The sequence below is a fragment of the Podarcis muralis genome, chromosome 13 (genome assembly GCF_964188315.1).
Source record: "Podarcis muralis chromosome 13, rPodMur119.hap1.1, whole genome shotgun sequence".
Classification (NCBI taxonomy): domain Eukaryota; kingdom Metazoa; phylum Chordata; class Lepidosauria; order Squamata; family Lacertidae; genus Podarcis; species Podarcis muralis.
The window spans coordinates 36,075,165-36,092,574 of record NC_135667.1 but is presented as its reverse complement, the minus strand read 5'-3'; the positions used below and the strand labels follow the sequence as shown (position 1 = coordinate 36,092,574).

General features: G+C 46.0%; 1 protein-coding gene across 4 annotated transcripts in view; it reads left to right on the top strand.

Moving 5' to 3' along the window:
- Positions 1–16,624: 16,624 nt before the first annotated feature.
- Positions 16,625–17,410, top strand: part of ETV4 (ETS variant transcription factor 4) — a 39,834-nt gene continuing 39,048 nt past the window's right edge. For 3 of the 4 annotated variants that reach the window (XM_028702721.2, XM_028702719.2, XM_028702718.2), the window contains exon 1: positions 16,626–16,838. The gene's annotated coding sequence lies outside the window, so the exon portion shown is untranslated. Of the gene's footprint in view, positions 16,839–17,410 lie in introns of all 4 variants that reach the window. The other variant, XM_028702720.2, reaches the window with a different exon arrangement.

Here is a 17,410-nt window from a genome sequence, read left to right as displayed (position 1 = left end):
CCTTCTTCCATTGAATGCAGTCTATTCTTTCCCTTTTTAAAATAATTATTTTGACAAAGCAACAATCATAAATGGACAAGAACAAAAACGTGCACTCCACCACTGAGACCATTCCATTGTAGCTATCCAACCTTCCAAAATGTCAACACCTCTTGCGGTGGTTTGACCCCTTTCTGTTTTAACAGTATGAATGCCATCTAATGAGATGCCCTCACCCCTGGATGCTCTAAGCCAGGCATAGGCAAACTCAGCCCTCCAGATGTTTTGAGACTACAATTCCCATCATCCCTGATCATTGGTCCTGTTAGCTAGGGATGATGGGAGTTGTAGTCTCAAAACATCTGGAGGGCTGAGTTTGCCTATGCCTGGTTTGCCTGGTTGGAAGCAGAGGGAGCTTTCAAGTTGTCCCTCATTTCCAGTGGGATTTCACCAGATACAGTGGTACCTTGGTTCTCAAATGCCAAATGCGGAAAACCTAGAGTGTTTCGGTCTTCAAATGTTTTGCAGAAGCCGGACATCCGATGTGGTTGTTGGCTATTGTTTCCGGGGTACCTGCACCAATCAGAAGCTGCTCCTTGGTTTTCAAACATTTCAGAAGTAAAACGGACTTCCGGAACGGATTAGGTTTGGCGCTTTTGTTTTTGCTATTTATTTTGCGTTTTGGTTTCTGAGGCTTTTTTGGTTAATTTGTTTTTGTGACTGTGTGGAACCCAGTTCAGTTACTGACTGATTGATTGTGTGACTATGGAAATGGATAAAAGCCCCCCATACAAACAATTAGTGCAGGTAAGATATATTTTTTTAAAAATATTTTTTATCATCTACAATACTATCTTATTTATTTTATAGTACAGTACATTGATTATTGCTTTCATTTGATGGATCAATGGTCTCGTTCGATAGTAAAATTCATGTTCAATTGCTGTTTTAGGGGTTGTTTTTAAAAGTCTGGAACGGATTAATCCGTTTTGCATTACTTTCTATGGGAAAGCGTGCCTTGCTTTTGGAACGCTTTGGTTTTGGAATGGACTTCCAGAACGGATTAAGTTTGAGAACCAAGGTACCACTGTACTGCCAAATTCAGGATGCATGATTATAGTCGCTCGGGAGGCCTTGTGCAACACAAACCCACTTCCCCCAAAAGTTCCCACTTTTTGCAACCAGGAAAATCAGTGGGGAAACGCACCAGACACTGTGAGACAACAGTTGGCTTGGATGCAAAATCCCCACACCTTTCTGCCTACAAACCAGAATGAAGGCTCACTCAATAGCCAGCATTGTCTAACCTCCCTGCAATCAAATCAGAACAAACAGATCGTCTGGAAGTACCCAGAGAAGAACAGGGGCTTTCCTACACCAAATGCACCTGTATCGGCAGCTCTCTGGGGCTCTGAGAGTTAAAAGCCTGCTTGCGCCGTTTGGTGGCTCCTTTCCAAAAGAGGTTGCTGTTAAACCAAAGGTCCCCCCATTGCTCACTCTCGTTAATAGATTTCTCCCATTGATTTCTCCCTTTATTGACTATCACTTCCTTTTTCTGCAGGGGAGCTATTAGCTGGGTCGCTGATCCACCGCAACTTAAAAGGCCGTCCATTGATTGGGTTTTATTGGCGGCTCCTCCAAGTGTGTGTGCGTGGTGTGTGGCGCAGGAGCGTCACTAAAGACCCAAACACCCTTGGCTAAGATGTTTGCTGCCTCCCCACCTGCTCACATGGCTGGCGTGTGGGACTCTCTTCACCATGGGCAGACTGCAGGGCCGGATTTAGGTTTGATGAGGCCCTAGGCTGCTGAAGGTAATGGGGCCCTTTATATGTCCAGCTGTCCTTTGTCAACAACAAATTGCCGCTGTTTTTTGTGTTGAATATATGGGTTAAACCACTGAGCCTAGGGCTTGCTGATCAGGTCGGCGGTTTGAATCCCTGCGACGGGATGAGCTCCCGTTGCTCGGTCCCAGCTCCTGCCAACCTAGCAGTTCAAAAGCACGTCAAATTGCAAGTAGATAAATAGGTACCACTCCAGCGGGAAGGTAAACGGCGTTTCCGTGTGCTGCGCTGGTTCGCCAGAAGCGGCTTAGTCATGCTGGCCCCATGACCCGGAAGCTGTACGCCAGCTCCCTCGGCCAATAGAGTGAGATGAGTGCCGCAACCCCAGAGTCGTCTGCGACTGGACCTAATGTTCAGGGGTCCCTTTACCTTTTCCTATATGCTATATGGTATTTTATGGACCTAATAGGTATCTAAAGCCATTTGCACATGTTGCCATGCAACCAGTCCATGCAGAATGTAGGCACCCTATATATAGAAAGGAGAAAACCAGTGATATTTTAGGGAGCAGGCTAGCAGGCGTGGCCCATTACTTACATCATAGGAGCCTACACAACACAAAACACTGTTGCTGTATGTAGGTTTTATTTTATTTGTTTTATAGCTTATATTTTGGAAATGTACATGCAGGGGTTTTTTTCTTTAATTTTTTGGGGGGGGCTCCAAGAGAGTGGGGCCCTAAGCTATAGCTAGTTTAGCTTATACGCAAATCCGGCACTGGGCAGGCACCTCCAGATGGTGAAAATGTCGGGTGCCACTCTGGCACCTGGGCATCCGCACTTGTTCGCAAGTGGCCGATAAACAGGTGCAAAATGTGCCTGGTGGATTTTGAATGCTGGCTTTACTCCAGGGGACCCGATTGCACCTGAAAGCTACACAACCCATTCACAAATGTCTCAGTGTCAGGGGCTGGACTGAGGAGGAATAGTGGGAGACGCTGGCCCCCTCTTCCTGCACCTTCCCCAGAAGAGGAGGACAGTATAGATTTAGAACAGTGGTTTGCAGAAGGCCATAGATCAGAGGCTGCAGAGGGGAGGAGCTGGGAAATATTGGGGGAGGAACAGCAGGAAGAAGAAGAAGAAGGGGAGAGACAGCAGACAAACTCAGTGTCTCTAGAAAGCATTCCTGACCTCCCTTCTCCCAGGACCCGGCGTGCATTGAGGGTAGTAGAACAGAATATTCAGAAGCAGAAAGCACAGATCAGCCGGCACAGGGGAGACGTAGAATAGGAGGGACTGCGAGGGTGGGACTTTACTTGGAGCAATGACATTATCTAAGAGAGACTGCAGTCCTTAGTCTCTCTCTGTGAATATTGAATAAAATACCATGGTACGAATGTACAAAGGGGGATCAGATTCCCCGAAGCCTTTTTTTTTTTTTTTTTTTTTATTTTTTTATAATAAATTTTTATTAGTTTTCCATAAATAAAGAATAAACAAAACAAAAACATAGACATAAACAAACAAAAACATGACTTCCCCATACCACCCCTTTTCTGCATTCTTGTTTCAAGATTTTTCAGCAACCCTCTGATCATAACTTAAATATATTTCATGTATTTAACTTCAGTTAGTTATTAATACAACTGTAGTTCTTTATCTCTTATAACTCTGAGCCCCTAATTTTCCAAATTACAACAGTTTTTAAGATAAACTTTAAATTTGTTCCAATCTTCCTCCACCGCCTCTTTCCCCCGGTCTCGAATTCTGCCAGTCATCTCTGCCAGTCCCATATAGTCGATCACCTTCGTCTGCCATTCTTCCAACGTGGGTAAATCTTGCGTCTTCCAATACTTTGCTAAAAGAATTCTTGCTGCTGTGGTGGCATACATAAAAAAAGTCCTATCCTTCTTTGGCACCATTTGGCCCACCATACCCAAGAGAAAGGCCTCTGGTTTTTTAACAAACGTTCTCTTCAGAACTTTTTTTATTTCATTATAGATCATTTCCCAGAAAGCCTTAATCTTCGGGCAGGTCCACCAAAGGTGATAGAAGGTTCCCTCCGTTTCACTGCACTTCCAACACTTGTTATTGGGCAAATGATAGATCTTTGCTAACTTAGCAGGAGTCATGTACCACCTGTAGATCATTTTCATAATGTTTTCTTTTAAGGCATTGCATGCCGTAAATTTAACACCAGTGGTCCATAACTGCTCCCAGTCTGCAAATTCAATGTCATGCCCAATGTCCTGTGCCCATTTAATCATATTAGATTTCACCATTTCATCTTGAGTATTCCATTTCAACAGCAAGTTGTACATTCTTGACAAATTTTTAGTATTGGGTTCTAACAGTTCTGTTTCTAATTTTGACTTCTCCACCTGGAAGCCTTTCTTTCTGTCCTGTTTAAATACTTCATTTATCTGTCGATAATGTAACCAATCTCTCACCTTAAATTTCAGTTTCTCAAAACTCTGCAATTTTACATTTTCACCATCTTGTTCTATAATTTCACAATATTTAGGCCAATTAGAACCCATATTCAATTTTTTCACCTCTTTTGCTTCCATTGGTGACAACCACCTGGGGGTTTTACTTTCAAACAGGTCTTTATACTTAATCCAAACATTATACAGAGCTTTCCTCACCATATGGTTCTTAAAACCTTTATGCAATTTTACCTTGTCATACCATATATATGCATGCCAACCAAATCTGTTGTCAAATCCTTCAAGGTCCAAAATGTCTGTATTCTCGAGGAGCAGCCAATCTTTCAACCAGCAAAACGCTGCTGATTCATAGTAGAGTCTTAAGTCCGGCAGGGCAAAACCCCCTCTATCTTTCGCATCTGTTAATGTCTTAAATTTTATTCTTGGCTTTTTGCCCTGCCAAACAAATTTCGATATGTCTTTCTGCCACCTCTTGAAACAGTCCATCTTGTCTATTATTTGTAATGTCTGAAACAGAAATAACATTCTAGGCAATACATTCATTTTGATAACAGCAATTCTGCCTAACAAGGAAAGTTTCAGCCTTGACCATATGTCTAAATCTTTCTTAACTTCTGTCCAACATTTATCATAATTGTCTTTAAAAAGATTCACATTTTTCGATGTCAAATTCACCCCCAGGTACTTCACTTTTTTTGCTATCTCCAAACCTGTTTCATTCTGGAATGTCTCTTTTTCTTCATTTGTTAGGTTTTTTTCCAATACTTTAGTTTTTTGTTTGTTCAGCTTAAATCCTGCAACTTGACCAAATATCTCGATCAGTTCTAAAACTCTTTTTGTACTAGTGATTGGCTGTTGCAAAGTCAAAACTAGGTCATCTGCAAATGCCCTTAATTTATACTCTTTCACTCCGACCTGAATTCCTTTAACCAACTGGTCCTTTCTAATCATATTTAACAAAACCTCCAGAACTAGTATAAAAAGTAGGGGGGAAATAGGACATCCCTGTCGTGTTCCTTTCTCTATGGCTATCTCTTCCGTTACCACATTGTTCACAATTAGCTTTGCCTTCTGCTCAGAATAAATTGCACCTATACCATTTTCAAAACCTTGGCCTACCCCCATCCCTTGGAGATTCTTTTTCATAAAACTCCAACAAATATTGTCAAAGGCTTTCTCCGCGTCCACAAAAATCAAAATTGCTTTTCTGTTAATGTTCATTTCCAACAGTTCCACAATGTCTATTATGTTCCTCACATTGTCAGACATGTGTCTACCCGGGAGAAAGCCAGATTGATCCTTATGAATCTCACCTGTCAATACTTTCTTCAGTCTTTTTGCTCAGATTCCCCGAAGCCTTGACACTCAGGGAGTTAGGAACTGCCCTGGTTTGGTGGGTCGGATCAAAAGCCCTCAAGAGGGGCACACCTGCTGCTCCCATGATGCTATCCAGCAAGGTGTGATAGTAGTGTCTACCCATTTTGTGTTTGTCCTCAGCAGTTGGCCACTAAGGATATACTGGCTTGACAAATGGAGATCAAACGTCTATCTTTCCTGCCCAAAAAACATTGAGAAAAACCTCAGAAATGGTATGGGGTGTTTTACTGAACAAACCACGTTTGGAGTCAAGAGTGTTTAATTTTTGTTATTTATTGACCCCACATCCTGCTTCGCCAAGGCTCGTCTTCTGACGTGCCCCAATCCATCAGCCTCCCTTCCCTGCACAGCCAAAGCACAGATTTATTCACATACAGTACACAACCTTAGAACTATTGTAGAATCACAGAGTTGGAAGGGACCTCGAGGGTCATCTAGTCCAACCCCCGGCAATGCAGGAAAGTTTTTAAGTGTGCAACGTTGTATTGTGTTTTTCCTATTTTTGGTTGGGAGCCGCCCAGAGTGGCGGGTGAGCCCATAATCAGGGCGAACCTTGACAACAGCAGTGACAGGGGATAAAATTGTAGGCGAGACAGTGCTGAGTTTACAACAGAAGTGGGGAATCAAACCATTGTCTCTATTCAGACCCAAATGAATAGTTGAATTTCTGGATGGATTGTAGTTCAGTAGTAGTAGTAGTAGTAGTAGTAGTAGTAGTAGTAGTAGTTGTTGTTGTTGTTGTAGTTGTTATTATTATTATTATTATTATTATTTGAATTTATATGCCACCCTATACCTGGAGGTCTCAGGGTGGTTCTCAGAAAAGATCACAATATATAAAATAAAAATAAAAACCAAAACCCAATAATACCCCTGCAAAGAGCCACATTTTAAAAGGGCATAGGATGTAAAAGAGATCAGCCAAAGGCCTGGTTAAAGAGGAACGTTTTTGCCTGGCGCCTAAAGGTGTGTAATGAAGGCGCCAGGCGAACTTCCCTGGGGAGAGCATTCCACAGAGGGGGAGCCACTGCAGAGAAGGCCCCGTTCTCGTGTTGCTGCCCTCTGGACCTCTCATGGAGGGGGCACACGAAGGAGGGCCACAGAAGATGATTTCAGGGTCCAGGTAGGTTCATATGGAAAGAGGTGGTCCTTGAGGTATTGCAGTCCTGAGCCTTTTTTTTTTTTTTTACGAATAAAACTTTATTTAGAATTCAACAATAACAAAGAGGGGGGAAACCATGGTGGTCGCTACATCAGATCATGACGGTCAACCAATTTAAACATTTTATAAATGATACTAAAGAAGTTACATAGCATCACTTTTAATTTACTGAGGTTTTCATAATACACTTTTATCTCTCTGTCTTTTTCATAGCATATCGCAAAGAGAAAGACCAAGAGAGGAAACACAAAAAGAAAGAGAGAAAAGGAAGAAGAAGAAGAAGGGAGGGGGTGGAGGTAAGGGAAAAAGGGAGGAAGAAAGAGAGAAAAATAAAATAAAAATAAAAAAGCAAGACAAACATATTTGACTTCCGATTAGACTCATTGTATTATTATTTCTACAGTTTTTTCACACACAGTTCCAAATTACTATATTTCTTTGTTTTCATCATATTTCCAGAAAAAACATTATATTAGGATCATTCTATTTCTGCCAGGAGATGCTTGTTATTGTAATACTTTTCCAAATATTCCTTAAAGATTTTCCTGGGCCGTCTAAGCTTAGTTTCATGCAGGAGCTTCCCTTTGAAACACCCTTTTCAAGTATGTCCACCGTTAAGATCAGCCATCCTGGCAGATTGCAGTGTTCTACTGATTTATGAATCCCTGCTAGATTTGCGTCTGTTGATTTGTTTGCATAGGGTCTAGTCGCTTTGTCCTGTGTAGAATGCTATGGCTGGCAGATGACGCCATATATCACTCTGGAAGGTATTGACTCAACAGCCTTTATTGTCAACAGGCTAAATCTGTAAGGCTGTAGAAGGCAGCGTTTCGCCTGTCATTGAATATATATCTTGAAAGATATGGGTCTCTTATGACACCTCCTGCTCCCTCCCCTTTGCCCCACCTCCAACAGCCTGGCAGAAATCCCGGAGGTTTTTTGTAAAGTCACTGCTCTTAGTTCAATTTCCTCCTGTCTAATTAGGCGGTGCTTCCTTTGAGCCAGGGCTCATTTCCAGAGCGGACTTAATTCCGATAGCAGGATCAGATCACAAGCTGCATTGTGATACTATCTGGACCTCCCCTCGCCCTGAGGGCCAAGTGGAGCGAGGCAGTGCAGGGGCTGTTTAAGAACAGCATTAATTTATTTTTAAAAATCAAACAACTAACTCCCGTATTTTTCGCTCCATAAGACGCACCTAGTTTTTAGACGGGGGAATGCAAGAAAAAAATATTCTTTAAACGGAGTGCTGAGCAGAGCCTGTATGCATCCCAGGCTCTGGTCAGCGCTCCCTTTCATGAGCCGCTTGGAGTGTGTGTGCGGCGCTTGCAGGCTTTTCCCCGAGGAGGGAGAAGGGCAGCCCGTCACTGACGCTCCACGCGACTCATAATAATAATAATAATAATAATAATAATAATAATAATAATAATAATAATTTATTTGTACCCTACCCATCTGGCTGGGTTTCCCCAGCCACTCTGGGCAGCTTCCACAAAGACCAAAACTACACTAAGATGTCACACGTTAAAAACTTCCCTGAACAGGGCTGCCTTCAGATGTCTTCTAAAAGTCAGGTAGTTGTTTATTTCCTTGACATCTGGTGGGAGGGCGTTTCACAGGGCAGGTGCCGCTACCAAGAAGGCCCTGTGCCTGGTTATCTGTAACTTCACTTATCGCAGTGAGGGCACCCACCAGAAGAACCTCAGTGTTCTGGCTGGATGATGGGGGTGGAGACGCTTCTCCAGGTATACTGAGCTGAGGCCATTTAAGGCTTTAAAGGTCAGCACCAACACTTTGAATTGTGCTCAGAAATGTACTGGGAGCCAATGTAGGTCTTTCAAGACCGGTGTTATATGGTCTCAGTGGCCACTCCCAGTCACCAGACCAGCTGCCGCTTTCTGGATTAATTGAAGTTTCCGGGTCACCTTCAAAGGTAGCCCCATGTAGAGCGCATTGCAGTTGTCCAAGCGGGAGATAACCAGAGCATGCACCACTCTGGTGAGACAGTCTGCAGGCAGGTAGGGTCTCAGCCTGTGTACCAAATGGAGCTGGTAGACAGCTGCCCTGGACACAGAATTGACCTCCGCCTCCATGGACAGCTTTGAGTCCAAAATGACTCCCAAGCTGTGCACCTGGTCCTTCAGGAGCACAGTTGCCCCATTCAGGATCAGGAATATGATATAGAAAGTGGCTGCCTGAGCCAGACCCACCTCACTCACCACCAATTTGCCACCCCCCAAAATAACCCCTCCTGCACCAGGTGGTAGGTAGCCTGTTCTTTTCCTTCTCCACCTTGCCATTCAAGGGATGAGATCATGCCCTGGGACCTCTGCAGTCTCAGCCACTCCTTGTTCAGTTCTTTTGGGGTTTTCTACCTCAGTGCCCTCCTTGCGGGTTACATGCTGGTGAAGCAGACCCCTGCAGCTGGCAGGACTTCACCCTCCTCCACTCACCAGTTGGTGAGCAAAGGGTTCGAGCCTGCTGACTTTTGCTCTGCGCATGTCTTTGCCTGCTGAGACCAGGCACATGCAGCCAAAGAAGAACGTGGAGCTGTTTAAAAGCCCTTTGGCAAAGAACCCTGTACAGTGGAACCTCGGGTTGCGAACGTGATCCGTGCGGGAGGCACGTTCGCAACCCGCAGTGTTCGCAACCTGCATTGCCGCGTCTGCACATGCGCGGGTCATAATTCAGTGCTTCTGTGCATGCGCAAAGCACAATTTAGTGGTTTGGTGCATGCGCGAGCGCCGCAACCTGGAAGCAACCCGTTCTGGTACTTCTGGGTTTGGTGCGGTGCGCAACCTGAAAACGCCTAACCTGAAGCGTCTGTAACCCGAGGTACCACTGTACTGCTTTTTGCAGAGGCTTACCACTCCTTATCCTAGATTTAACAGCTCCAGATAGCTCCTTGCGCCGCAGCCCAAACCAGGATGATCCACAGCTGACTCAAGCAGACTCATTCAAAGCCCGGATCCACTCAGATCCACCTGATTCAGTCTAGGATTGGTGCTTCAGCCAATCCAGTGCACAGGCCAATTAGTTTCCTGACAAATTTGGTTCAAAAACAGCACTTGATTCAAAGCCTCATCTGAAGAGGTGTTGAAATGCACGCAGTTTGGAACAGTTTAGCCCTCCATCTTGATACAAAATGGCCCCCAGTGGTTTACAAGGTGTGACCAGAAAGTTTGGTGAATGGTCACAGAAATCGGACAGCGAGAAATGTTTGAACATACAATTGGCATCGGAAACCCATGAAATGCTCTCAGTTGTGTACAGAGATGAAGCTGTAACTCGAAAGACAGTGTATGAGTGGTTTAAGGCGTTTCTGTGAAAGGCGGTAAACTATCGAAGATGACCTTCGCTCTGGTAGACTGTCGACGAGCAGAACGGCGGCAAATGTCAACAGAGTTCGTGAATTGTTGATGTGGGATCAGCGTTTGTCCATCCGAATGATGGCGGAAGAATTGCATATTCCGCGTGAAATTAATACTGAGGTTACTGTGTTGTCCCACCCTTCATGTTCTCCCGATTTGGCCCCACCAGATTTCTTCCTTTTTCCAAAACTGAAATCTGCACTGAAAGGGCACAGATTTCCCAACATTTCACACGTCCAAGCTGCTGTGATGGGAACTGAAAGCAGTACGAAAAGAGGACTTCTCCAGAAGTTTCCAACAGTGCTACAAACATTGTCAACGGTGCATTGTATGAGAGGAGGCTTGCTTTGAAGGCCTGTAAGGCATGTATGGTCAAATGTCTCTCGCTGTCCGATTTCTGTGACCATTCACCGAACTTTCCGGTCACACCTTGTACAAACATAGACCCGATTGCTCCTCAGACTCAGGAACGATCACAGTGCCATTTGGAACATTTTGGTCTGTCACTTTGATAGCTGCCTCTTGTGCCAACTCTCAGAATCCTCAGACTACAGTTCCCAGGACTCTGTGGAAGCCATGACTGTTGAGAGTGGTGTAACACTGTCTTAAATGTATGAGACCAGAGCTACAATTCCCAGCACCCTTAATGAACTACAATTCCCGGGACTGTTTGGGTGAAATCTTGTACTTTAACTATATGGTGTATATGCAGTCTCTCTCTCTTTCTGTGTGTGTGTGTGTGTGTGACAAAATGGTTCCTTTTACTCTTCTGTGTGTACATTACTGTACTTTCTAACACGCCCCCGCCCCTTCAGCCACGGTGATTTTCCCCTTCCTCGCCTTAGCACTTCCTGAGCCGCGGCCATTTACTGCTCCGCTGCCCCTGCCCCCAGCCCAATCTTACAAGATGGCAATCAATTAACGGCGCACTCCATCACAATAAAACCATTGCCCACCCTGAGATAACTCTTTTTAATTGTTTTCTTACATTATAACATTTTGAGAGAAACTTCGGCGGCTGTAAGTTATGGCATTTAATCTCTCAAAGTGCTAAGAATTTAATGGCTTCCTTCCTGCATGCAAAGTGCCCCCAACACGACTCCCACTCGGAAAATTATATCTATATAAAAGGGGGGACTTGGGAGGAATAGTAAGAGGTGGCACCCTGCAGTCAAAGGGGCAGCAGAGTGGGGAAGGGTGCTGGGCTAGGAAGCGCCAAGGGGGCACGTCACCCACTTGTGGGGACCCCAAACTCTGGATTCCCACGATGGCGATGGTGCTGAGCTCTCGTATTTATTGCAGGGGTGCGGGTGGGAATATATTGCCTTGCAATATGTTATCGGCAGTGCCTGATGCTCAATGGTACTGGTAGCAAGGAGCAAGGAGACTCTAAGTTGGCAGAATCAAGAACAGGCTGTGGTCTAAACCACTGAGCCTCTTGGGCTTGCCGATCAGAAGGTCAGTGGTTCTAATCCCCGTGATGAAATGAGCTCCCGTTGCTCTGTCCCAGCTCCTGCCAATCTAACAGTTCGAAAGCACACCAGTGCAAGTAGATAAATAGGTACCACTGTGGTGGGAAGGTAAACAACTTGGAGCCAGTTTGCCTATGAGATCGCCTTACCCCATTGTGTGCCCACTGGCTGCTTTGACTGGCAGAACTGTCACTACTACGGGTGCCAAGTTCCTATTCCACCTTTGCAAGAACTCAGCCATTTCTTGTGGCAGAACCGGCACTTTGGAACTCCCTGCCTATGGATATTGAGCAGGGGCCTTCGCTGCACTTTTCCCAGTGCCTGCTAAAAACTTTCTTGTTTAAACAAGCTTACCCAGATGCTTAGAAAGTTGAGGCAAATATTTTGTGTGTTTTAAAGCACGGCAGTGATTCTCCCCCTCGATGTTCTTGCTTTAGCTTTTTGTAAACGGCTTGGAGGTTTTATTACAATCAAGTGGTACATACAATTTTATGGAATAAAACAAAACAAATACAGTGGTACCTCGGGTTAAGTACTTAATTCGTTCTGGAGGTCTGTTCTTAACCTGAAACTGTTCTTAACCTGAAGCACCACTTTAGCTAATGAGGCCTCCTGCTGATGCCGTGCTGTCGGAGCATGATTTCTGTTCTCATCTTGAAGCAAAGTTCTTAACCTGAGGTACTATTTCTGGGTTAGCGGAGTCTGTAACCTGAAGCGTATGTAACCCGAGGTACCACTGTAAATGCAGGGTGGGGGACTTTATGCCTGGGTCAGGCCTCCCTGCCTGGCCCTTGGGACTCTTGTCCAGGCCCCACCCACTCCCTAAGCCCCACCCACTTCCTTGGCCCCACCCCTAAAGGCCCCTTTCTACATCCTCCTAGCCTGTTTTTTGCTCAAATTGCAATATGCTCTTGATCTGTGATACTACTTCTTGCTTGCTGGGAGGGAGAGATGAGTGCATTGGTGTTTGCAGAACATCTGACTGAACATCAGTTACTGTACAAAGGGAAATCTCATCTCTTTTGTTCCGCCTGGCTCCACCCACCACCAGAATGCGGCCCCTGGAAGTTTGCCAACAGGGGCATGCGGCCCTGGTTTGCAGACGTATTCCCACATCCCGAGCTTCAACTCCTAGAATAATACAGTGGTACCTCGGGTTAAGTACTTAATTCGTTCCGGAGGTCTGTTCTTAACCTGAAACTGTTCTTAACCTGAGGTACCACTTTAGCTAATGGAGCCTCCTGCTGCCGCTGTGCTGCCGGAGCATGATTTCTGTTCTCATCCTGAAGCAAAGTTCTTAACCCAAGGTACTATTTCTGGGTTAGCGGAGTTTGTAACCTGAAGCATATGTAACCCGAGGTACCACTGTAATGCACTCAAGTTCTCTGAGTGTGGATCCTTGCGGAACCATAACAGTGCTGCCCACCACACAAGAAGGAAATGTTTGCAGGACTCAGGGAACTCACACACAGCCTAGGTTGGAGAGATGCAAAAAGGGGCAGGAAAAAGCCTCTAAGGTTGTGCCCCCCCCAAAAAAAAGAGACGTGAGCATGCTGATCAGTCCCAGAATGCTGCCTGGGAACGGAACGGAGTACAATGGTACCTCGGGTTACATACGCTTCAGGTTACACACTCCACTAAGCCAGAAATAGTGCTTCAGGTTAAGAACTTTGTTTCAGGATAAGAACAGAAATCGGGCTCCAGCGGCGCGGCGGCAGCAGGAGGCCCCATTAGCTAAAGTGGTGCTTCAGATTAAGAACAGTTTCAGGTTAAGTACGGACCTCCAGAACGAATTAAGTACTTAACCCGAGGTACCACTGTATTCTTGAAAAGGGCATGATTGGGACCAGGAGAGGGAGAACTACAACATTTTGTTGCAGGTCTCACTTGTGCACATTCCGCCCCCCCCTTCATTTCTCCTGCAAGACATGCCCATTTTCACTTGAGGTTGCACTGCTATGTGTGTTAGTTTTCCGAGTCCTTCAACAACAGGGGAGCATGAGGACCTGCCCTCAGGCGGTGCACACATTCCTTGCCAATTGCAGTTGCCATAAGGAATGTGACTGTGCAGAAGTCTGCTGAATATTGCTTTGGCACTAAACCCAACCTCTCTCCCTGCATGCATGCCTGCACCATTCTGCAAGCCCCTTTTCACTTTCAGTTACGCATTGCATTTCTTTTGAAGCTCTTTCCTCCCCTGGAGTGCAGCCATGGCTTTGCGATGGAACCGTCAGCAATATTTTTAAAATTGAAGTATTAAACAGCAACCCCCCCCCAAACCACTCCTATATGCCATTTATTTGTACACTGCTTTTCTGTGCTTTAAAGGTAAAGGTAAAGGGACCCCTGACCATTAGGTCCAGTCGTGACCAACTCTGGGGTTGCGGCGCTCATCTTGCTTTACTAGCTTCCGGGTCATGTGACCAGCATGACTAAGCCGCTCTGTCGAACCAGAGGAGCGCACAGAAACACTGTTTACCTTCCTGCCAGATTGGTACCTATTTATCTACTTGCACTTTGATGTGCTTTCCTGCTAGGTTGGCAGGAGAAGGGACTGAGCAATGGGAGCTCACCCTGTCACGGGGATTTGAACCGTCGACCTTCTGATCAGCAAGTCCTAGGCTCAGTGGTTTAACCCACAGCACCACCCGTGTCCCTTTCTGTGCTTTACCATGTCTCAAACAGTTTGCAGTACAGTGGTACCTCGGGATGCGAACGGGATCTGTTCAGGAGCCCCATTCGCATCCCGAAGCGAACGTTACCTATGTCCGCACATCTGCATGTTTCAGCGCTTCTGCGCATTCGCATGACGTCATTTTGACGGTCTGCACATGCGCGCGTGGCAAAACCCAGAAGTAACACGCTTTGTTACTTCCGGGTTGCCACGGAGCGCAACCCGAAAATGCTTAACCCAAAGCGTATTCATCCCTAGGTATGACTGTATAGTGGTACCTTGGTTCTCAAATTTAATCCGTCCTGGGAGTCCATTCAATCCCCAAAATGGTTTGAAAACCAAGGTGCGGCTTCCTATTGGCTGGAGCTTCCTGCACTCAAGCGGAAGCCGCGTCGGACGTTCGGCTTCTGAGAAATGTTCGCAAACCAGCACACTCACTTTCGGGTTTGCAGCATTTGGGAGCTGATTTTTTCAGGAGCTAAGCCGTTTGACTATCAAGGTACCACAGTAATGCCCTATGTTGCTCTTAGCATCTGTCTGTCTTGAGAGACAATAGAGTGCACATCCAGGGATGAAATCAGACCGGTGCAGAATCACAGCGCCTGCTGTGGCTGCAATAACTCATAACTACTGTTTCCCATGTTGTTTCTGCAGCATTAGCAGCCCTGAAATGACCTCCCTGGGGCGCAAGCCTGGGCAGTGTGTTTGGAGGTCCTGGGCTGCTCAGATGTCAAGACCTGCCCCCCCCCCCCCAGCCTCGCTGATGCAGTTCAAAGGAAAGCAGAGAAATATGTGTGGCACCAGCTTGGCTGCAGGAGTCGCCAGAAGGAGGCGTACAAGGCGCCATCCAACCGTCTTGAGGTCTCCACTTAGTTGTCTATGATATATCATGATATTCATGAATGACCGAATTCAGGGTGTATGAGCAATGGTAGCTCTGGGAAGGGAATAGGGATCTCCTAACAACTTTCAGCACCCTTAACAAACCTCAGCTCTCAGGATTACCTGGGGGCATGAATGGAAAGCCATGGTATGATACTGACTTAAATATATGGCATGAATGTGGACCTGTTTACTGAGCACAAACCCTGTAACAAGGTCAAATGGGCCTATGTATTTATAATTATACACTGGTATCTCGGGTTAAGTACTTAATTCATTCTGGAGGTCCGTTCTTAACCTGAAACTGTTCTCAACCTGAAGCACCACTTTAGCTAATGGGGTCTCCTGCTGCCACCATGCTCTCACATACAGTGGTACCTCGGGTTAAGAACTAAATTCGTTCTGGAGGTCTGTTCTTAACTTGAAACTGTTCTTAACCTGAAGCACCACTTTAGCTAATGGGGCCTCCTGCTGCTGCCGCGCCGCCAGAGCACGATTTCTGTTCTCATCCTGAAGCAAAGTTCTTAACCCGAGGTACTATTTCTGGGTTAGCGGAGTCTGTAACCTGAAGCGTATGTAACCCGAGGTACCACTGTATACTGTATTTTTCCGTGTATAACACAACCCGTTTTTGGGACTCCAAATGAAGAAATCCCCCATATGCACTATCCGTGTATAAGACGACTCCCAATTTTAAACTTGGGGGGTGGGGGAAATATATAGTTTTATAAATGGAAAAATACGTTATTTTATTGTAGTAGCCTGACCTGGCACTTTGCAGTAAAGCATAAGGAGTAAAATAAAGTGTATGTGGAAAGAAAAATTGAAGCGCCTTTGCTTTAAAAAGTGGCATAAAAGGCTTAAAAACCCAGTATTATTAACTATTATAAACAATTCAGCTTTTAGCATATGCAACATAAAGGGATTCCCCCCCTTTAAACTGCACCTTCTCTACTAGAAACCCCCCTCCCCGCAAACCTGAAATCCCTAAATAAAATCCCTCCAACTCACTTTTTTAAAAATGAAGCTCGTTTAGACAAAATTTTCCCAAATACCTAAGCATAACCTATGATGTAGATTAGTTTTCTTTTATCTACTTGATTCCTGCCACCGTCACCACGCCTCGCCTGTTGACGGGCGTATACCGATCTCAACGCCTTTACAAACGCAGCAACAGAACCAGTTTGAGGCCTAGAGGAAAGGCGGGAGCAGCTGGCTCTACGGCAGCAGCCCAACCAACGTGCCTACAACGTTTCCCTTCTTCCCCAGCCTTTTATGAATGAACTTTGGGCGCTCTTGTGCTTCTTTTTTTATGAATGGGAGTTCCAGCCGTGAATGAATCTTAGAGCAGCTCGCGCGGATTGGCTCGGGGCGCTCAAGCCGCGCCCCTCCCCGGCCGGATAAGGGCGACGCGGAGCCTTGATTGGCCGAGCGTGTCCCCCGCCCGAGGCGAGGGGGATTCCGCCCCTCCCGCTCCTCCATTCACAAAGTCAATGAAACAAAGAGAAACAGAAAAGAGTCTGTTTCTGTGAAAGAGGAAACGACTCCCGGGCTGGAGGCGGGAGCAACCTTACTCGGCGCCGTCCCACGAGAAGTAGCGTAGCTCTGTTATCGAGGATCAGCTGCCCTGCGGTGGGGGCCGACTGCAAAAACCTGGACTGACCCCCCCCCCACTCTTTTTCCGATCTCAGGTGAGGGCAGTGCTTTTTTTTTTTGCTTTAAAAATATTAAGGGTTACTCTCATTTTGACTCCAGAAAATCACCATTTTATAGTTCAGATCGGGGAAAATAAATACAGCAAATGGACAAAAGTGCAAAGATTCACCACAGGTTTAGGGGTCTGCTTCCCCCTGCGTCCCCCCCCCCCGAAAAAAAGCACTGGGTGAAGGCGCGGGAAAAGTAACTTTTTAAGGCAAATTGGGGTGGCGATGTCGCCTCACATCGCAGAAGTTTTTTTTTTTTTTGGGGGGGGGTAAATTATACTGGGGAGGAAAAGGACGTGGGAACCAGTTCTGGGGCCTAGTCCGGGAGGGAGCTGATTTTTGGATAGGGTGTCAGGATGTAGGGAAGATCCGGGGAGGGAGGCGGGTAGCCAAAGGAAAGGGAGACAAATAGAAAAGAGGAGTGCGTGACCAGGGGCGGGAGACTTTCCCCACGCGACCCTGATGCGTGCCTACTCGGTCTCGCTGGGTCCCGTGGGGCTTACTCCCAGGTAAGTGGGCACTAGCGTGCAGTCTTAGGCTAAGGAAAGCGAAGGAAGCCG